Here is a 7,141-nt window from a genome sequence, read left to right as displayed (position 1 = left end):
TCGTATCATTGCTTACAATTAAACTATCAGACATACATATACTATAAAATGTATGACTGTCAGTTAAATTGTAAGCAACGATGCGAGCCCCTGTGCTTACTAGCCTGCCATGCAAACTTGACCGACCTTTCATCGAGATATGCCTGTATGAAATCGAGAGAAATATGATTTATTTTCTAAGAAATAATTGCGAGTATAACATTATTTGTAGTTAATGAAACTGACTGACGACAGGAAACGATAACCTTGATGAAATTTGACACGGAACTCGCCATTGCATTACTATTCAAATGACTGCACAAATATCGCAACCTACATGTCAGTGACATCGGCGATCAAATAGACCCTTGCTTCTTTACAGATTGAAACTGCAGGTATGTATTGTCTTAGGCAGAGCTCTCCTCTCTCTCTCTCTCTCTCTCTCTCTCTCTCTCTCTCTCTATATATATATATATATATATATATATATATATATATATATATATATATATATATATATATATATATACACATATATATATCCATGTGTGTATCTATTATATGTATGTGTATAGTGTATGTAACGACGAAGAGACAACCTATATTAGTCTCGAATTTGGACGTTCTAGTGTCTACGGCCATACCATGTTGAAAACACATGTTCTCGTCCGATCACCGAAGTTAAGCAATGTTGGGACAGGTTAGTACCTGGATGGTTGACCGCCTGGGAATACCGGGTGCTGTAGGCTCTATTTTTTTTTTCTTATTTTATAACTAAAAACAGTTGAAGTGGTTTTTTTTCTTTCTTTTATTGTAACTAAATTTACTTTCTTCAATATAAATAATAAATAGAGCAATTTCTCGACTTTCATTATCTCTTTTTCCTTAACTTTCTTCAATAATTCTGATGCTAGAAAAATCAAGTATAGGACCTGAATATCGCAAACGTTGCTTCGCACTTCTCTGCTCTTGGTTTCGATCCTTAGTACTGTCTTATGCGATCATAGGTGACCAGTAATTCTTATTAACAAATTCGGTTCAATTTCTATAGTTTCCTCTACTTTTACAACCACAACAAGCTGCCTCCTTTGACGTCGAAATACTTCAAGTTTCTTCTCATACATTCCTGGTGTAGCCTCTAGCGAAGAGTTGAAAAATATGCGATCGATGTCTTTCATTTTGGATACTTATTTGTGGTATTTCTTGTTCACCAGTTGATTGATAAATATGGAATGTATGAATTGTGAGAATTTTTTTATATATTAATTTATAGATTGATTGATTTCCTTTACAGCAGGTCCTCAGTCTGCCAGTGGGAAACTTGGCATCCCGTAGCGAATACTTCAAATATGGGCCATTGGCAAAATAAATTGGGTTGTAAAATTCTGTTTTGGTTACTGTAAGTTTGAATAGATATTCCCTGCTTCCACTTTCTGTATTTCCACACCATTAACTTATCCAAGCTGCATGAAGATATCCTTTACAAATCTGATATAATCCAATTTTAAAAGTTAGCTTATAGGCCGGTGTCCCTTATTTTAACCAAATGATAGGAGAGAAAGAGAAATAATAATAATAATAATAACAACACAACATTAATGTCCTAAATCTGCATTTTAAGTCAATTTCAACGTGGAAATCTCCCCTTAAGCAACATAGGCATGGGTCAGAAAATGGATGAGTGACAAATATGAGTATCTGAGGGCAGTTTCGCTTCTTTTGGATTAGAACTTTTAATCAGTATACAATTTAGTTACTAATATTATACTGCACACAAACATTTGTACATCGGAAATGTTGAAGAGATGTGTGACTAATCAGCCCAAGAGTCTTGAAAACGCATAAAGACAACAAATTATGTTTTACAGTTGAAATGTTGTACTCACTGGAACTGAAATCATTTAATTTCTACATAAATGACCCAAAAATTGAAAATTAAAAATACAATAAATGTTTTATACCTAGTCCCGCACAGTGACGAACAAGCTATCATACGTTCATCTGATTCCCTGTACTCACCGAGAGCATTCTGTGTCATATGGATGCATATCAAATGAAGTGAAAAGTAATGGAATACTTGTATTTTTATTTACCCCTATGCACCGTGGTGGCCACACCACGATGAGGCGCTGTTTCAATTGACCCTTTTATATATGTTCTTTACTGTACTTCCTTTTTCTTCTTGCTTTATCACACACACACACACACACACACACACACACATACAAGCACACGCACATAAACACACATATACACACACACAGAGGCACAAGCGCACACGTACACGAACACACACATAAACACACACATCTATATATATATATATATATATATATATATATATATATATATATATATATATATATATATATATATATATATATATATATATATAAAGTATTCACGGATTATCAATGATCGAACACACATGATGTATAATACATCTTTCATTAAACGGAAACGAGTTTCGCTTTTCATGATTTTTGGCCCGAACATGCTTCGATGCTCTTGAGAGAGAGAGAGAGAGAGAGAGAGAGAGAGAGAGAGAGAGAGAGTGATAGGTGGGTGGGAATTTGACATTATCATATTTCATTAATAATAATCGATTTTCAGATCATTAAAATAGTTTTAAGATTCATATTTCATTAATAATAATCGATTTTCAGACCATTAAAATAGTTTTGAGAAAGAAAAACAAAAGATTAAATACATCACTGTATGTTATACCACGTAACCGAGATAGGCGACACTGTTTGGAACTTTGTATCATTTAATACATAAACATTGCAAATAAATCCCAAGGAAAGTGCACCCATACCCTTACGAACGAACCATATTGTTGGAGGCACTTGATATAAGTTCTATTTCAAGGTTTTCATCCAGTACAAATTCTTTTTCTCTCTCACACCAGATTCATGCGTGTTTTGTCCTTGAAACATCAGAGCGGTTTTGGGAACGGAAAAAAGAAATGAAGACGATAAAATTGAGTACCAAATTAAATTCACACACACACGCACACGCACACCCCCACCCCCATATATATATATATATATATATATATATATATATATATATATATATATATATATATATATATATATATAAAGTATATACGGTGTATCAATGATCGAACACACATAATGTATCCATCTTTCGTTAAATGGCAACAAAAGTCGCTTTTCATGGATTTTCGCCCATATCATGCTAAGATGCTCGAGAGAGAGAGAGAGAGAGAGAGAGAGAGAGAGAGAGATGTGAATTATCCTGATTCAGCGAATAAAGAAAATCGCCTAACATATTTTTTTGTGTTCTCTTAAAATCGACAAGCTAGCCTCAGGGATTCACCACACAGACAGATATGTACACACATCCCTTACTTACCCTTATTATAGAGTGAGTAATGTATTACCTGAAGATCATTAAGACGATGCGAGAGCACTTCAAGAAGTAAGGAATAAATATTAAACATAAGTGATATTCTGCTGAGTTTTCTAAAGATTTTCATTACATGAACCGGCGTGCATGTGTGCGTGCGTGCGTGCACACACACACACACACACACACACACACACACATATATATATATATATATATATATATATATATATATATATATATATATATATATATATATATATATATGAAGTATTCACGGTGTATCAAGGATCGAACACATATGTTGTATACATCTTTTATTAAATCGATACGATGGTCCGTTTTTACGGATTTCAACTGTATCTCCCTTGTTACGATGCGAGAGAGAGAGAGAGAGAGAGAGAGAGAGAGGTTGATGGGCTTTGGATATTTCATTAATAATAATCTATTTTCAGAACATTAAAATAGGTTTAGGAAACAAAACAAATTTTTTTTACAAATACATAACATTATATTTACCACGTAACCGAGGCAGGCGACACGTTTTGCAACTCTGTATCATTTATTACATAAACATTGTAAATAGATCCCAAGGCAAGTGTACACATACACTTACAACGAACCATATTGTTGGAGGCTACTTAACGTAAGTCTATTTCAATGTTTTCATCCAGTACAAATTCTTTTTCTCTCTCACTCCAGATTTCTGCGTATTTTGTCGTTATAACATGAGAGGGGTTTTGGGAACGGAAAAAAAAATGATTGCGATAAAATTGAGTACCATATTAAATTCATGTAGAAAACGGGGATTATTAATACATGTATCCATTAATATACAATAAAAATAGCCACAGAAGGCATAGAACTAGATTTTATTGCGAACACAGTCGGCAGGGATGTAATGTATGTATGTATATTATCTACGCTGTATGTATGATTTATCACTCATTGTATACATTTTTCATTAAAAAGGAGACGAGGGTTTTCAATGAAATCTTTTTACATCTCGTCGTATATCATTAACATATAATGTAACGTTGCTATTTTATGGGCCTATCCTGTGGCCTAAGTCATTAGAGCGTCTACGTCGGATACGGGAGGTTGCGGGTTTGAATCCCCGCCGAGTCATGCAAAAGACTTAACAAAATGTCTCGCAGTCGGACTGACGTCATCGAGTCACGTGCTCAACATAGCAACTCGTCCGCCATATTTGTTTGGGGGACACGCTTGTGAAAGATCGAAATTCGAAGAATTCAGTTATTATATTAGATTAATTGTTAAATTTAATTGAAATGTCTTACCAATATCAAGACAATTTGGCTTTGGACGCACAACAGAGGTACTCGGTAAAACTGAAGTTGATTGCAATGGATATTTGTCCTTATAAGGTGCCCGCTGATACCTGGATCAATGACCCGAAACAATGGCCAGCTACTGAATACCACGATGTTTATAACTACCTGATTAAACATCCACGTATGTATTTATTTTATTTGACGGGTGAATTAAGGTATTTCTTTGAATGTAAATAATAATATTATTAAATGTTGCAAATAACGGTAAACTACAATAAATTGATGCTTGTAAATCCCATGTTGACAAAGCTGGTAGTGTAAGAATTTGTAGAATAGAAAGAAGGTATTGTCTATGTATCTTTTACATTTTCATCTAATAGATTCAACTAATTGTTTTTACATAATTATTCAAATTTAAAACAACTTATCATTTTCATTTACAGGTATTTATTCTGCTGAGGCAATGGAGAACTATAGGTCTCTAGAGGCACACATTTTTTTGTGTCAGGGTGGGTTCAGACTGTTTTCCACACGAAGACTGACAGTGGACATTATGTTTTGAAAGCTGATGTGAAGCCTTCTTGGAGAGTGACTGAAGAACCCCACCACCCATGGGTTGCATTAAAAAAATCAGGACCTGTTATTGCAGCACATTGTAACTGTATGGCTGGGTAAGTACATGTAACTTAGTTACTATGACATAAATTTAGACAATAAGGACACTGTCACCTACTCAAACAATTTCTTTTCATTGTATACTGGAAAATCTGGGATAAATGCTGAACTCTGTAAACAGCCCAATAAATTTAAAGAAAGAATCTAAATCTGTAACCTATACATATGCATATTTTAAGACTATAGTTGCACCAGATTAAGTATATTATATCATAATGTTAACAAAACACTTTATTGCTTTATTATAGGTTAGGAGAGACTTGTTCCCACATTGGTGTATTACTGTTTAAAATAGAAACTGCGGTGCGACTGGGATATACATCGAGCACTTGCACAGACCGCCCATGTGAATGGAATGCATGTTTTGTGAAGAAAGTAGAACCCAAAAAACATAGCTGAGATACAATTTTATAAGACTGCTGCCAAAGAGGCCCTAAAAAGATCTAAGAAAAAGATGAGAAAGATGCCAGAACCAGCAACCGCTGAAGAGCAGAATCGATTTCTGAAAGCACTGGCTAGTTTGGATGAACCTTGTGTTGGTCTGAGTGCCTTTAAAGAGTACAGTGGTCGGTTTGTTTCTCTTGGACCTGAGCCAACATCTAGTAAGTTGTCACCATCCTTCCGAAGCTTTTATTTGACAAAAAATGAGAAAATTGAAGGTGTCGATTTAAACAAGATGTGTGATTCAATTTATGGAAATTGGCAAAAAAATGAAACAGACAACAATTTACTATGAAGTTTGTTTAATAACAATGAACAAAACAATGATGCATGTAAATACGGTCAGCTGTGTACAAAAATAACAACTCATGAGGCATTTCTTTTCATTTTGTCAATGAATTTCAATGTATTCAATGTGATTAATGTATTGACATAATAAAACAGCTTAATGTAGTAATTTACATATATGAGTGTGTTTAATGATAAAAATAAAGACTTTAAAAAATGGCATCGCTTGTCGCTCAGCATTATGATGTTAGTGTTTGGACTGGTTGGCCTGGTTTCAGGATCATGTGACTTAGTGGGACATGATGTTACATGGCTTCGGTATGATGCGCCAGTGCTATACATCACTATAAACTGCCACATTGCAAGCATTGTAGCGATATGACTGGAAATATTTAAAGCTACCTTTGAAAGTGAATCACATAGACATACACACACACGTGGCAAGGCGTACATCGCTGTTTTATATTTCTTTATTAAACTTGTGTGTTGCATGCTCATTCAAGCTTGTACAAAAATACCGATGAGTCAAGAGAGATACAACCGCTTTGATCGAAATCATACAAATTCATTATCATAGAAACAACTCATCATAAATGTGCGTGTAGTCTCGAAATGTAACGTAACAAGTGCCTGAAGTGTGATGATGTGCCAAGTCTTTCGATGAATCACAGAAATATAACCCGATATATCCTTGTTTGAATTAACTAATTCCCAAGATAATATCACTGACCAAGAATATTATTCAGCACTTTGTAATACCAGAGATCAAATACTGAACACGGTAAAGAAGACTGATTCTTTATTTAAGATATTGCAGCATGTGTGTGTGTGTGTGTGTGTGTGTGTGTGTGTGTGTGTGTGTAAAAGGCGCGAAACGGGGTCATAATCGTGAATACACACCAATAGACCGGGGACACACCTCGAAACAGGGACGTCCCCGTTTTGTAATTTCGGCTTCAATTGAATGCCAAGGCCTTATATAATGATACAAACCTTAAAATAAGCGTATCTGAGCATGTCTTCATTTTATGGGTGTTTTTTCACATCATCCTATGCACAATAATACACACGTCCCATTCGATTCAAAG

At 34.7% G+C, this 7,141-nt stretch overlaps 1 long non-coding RNA gene and 1 pseudogene across 1 annotated transcript; both read left to right on the top strand.

Moving 5' to 3' along the window:
- The first annotated feature begins 609 nt into the window (after window positions 1-609).
- LOC149774493 (5S ribosomal RNA) lies at window positions 610-728 on the top strand (annotated as a pseudogene).
- Window positions 729-4,552: 3,824 nt separating this feature from the next.
- LOC149774492 (uncharacterized) lies at window positions 4,553-6,221 on the top strand. The gene is made up of 3 exons (XR_016416822.1): window positions 4,553-4,830; window positions 5,093-5,320; window positions 5,573-6,221. It is a non-coding gene; the product is annotated as an uncharacterized LOC149774492 (long non-coding RNA).
- Window positions 6,222-7,141: the final 920 nt, after the last annotated feature.

Source organism: Sinohyriopsis cumingii, unplaced genomic scaffold (assembly GCF_028554795.1).
Source record: "Sinohyriopsis cumingii isolate HCF-2022 unplaced genomic scaffold, ASM2855479v2 utg000229l, whole genome shotgun sequence".
Lineage (NCBI taxonomy): Eukaryota > Metazoa > Mollusca > Bivalvia > Unionida > Unionidae > Sinohyriopsis > Sinohyriopsis cumingii.
Note: the sequence above shows the minus strand (reverse complement) of the source record. Positions and strands in the feature narration are given on the sequence as shown.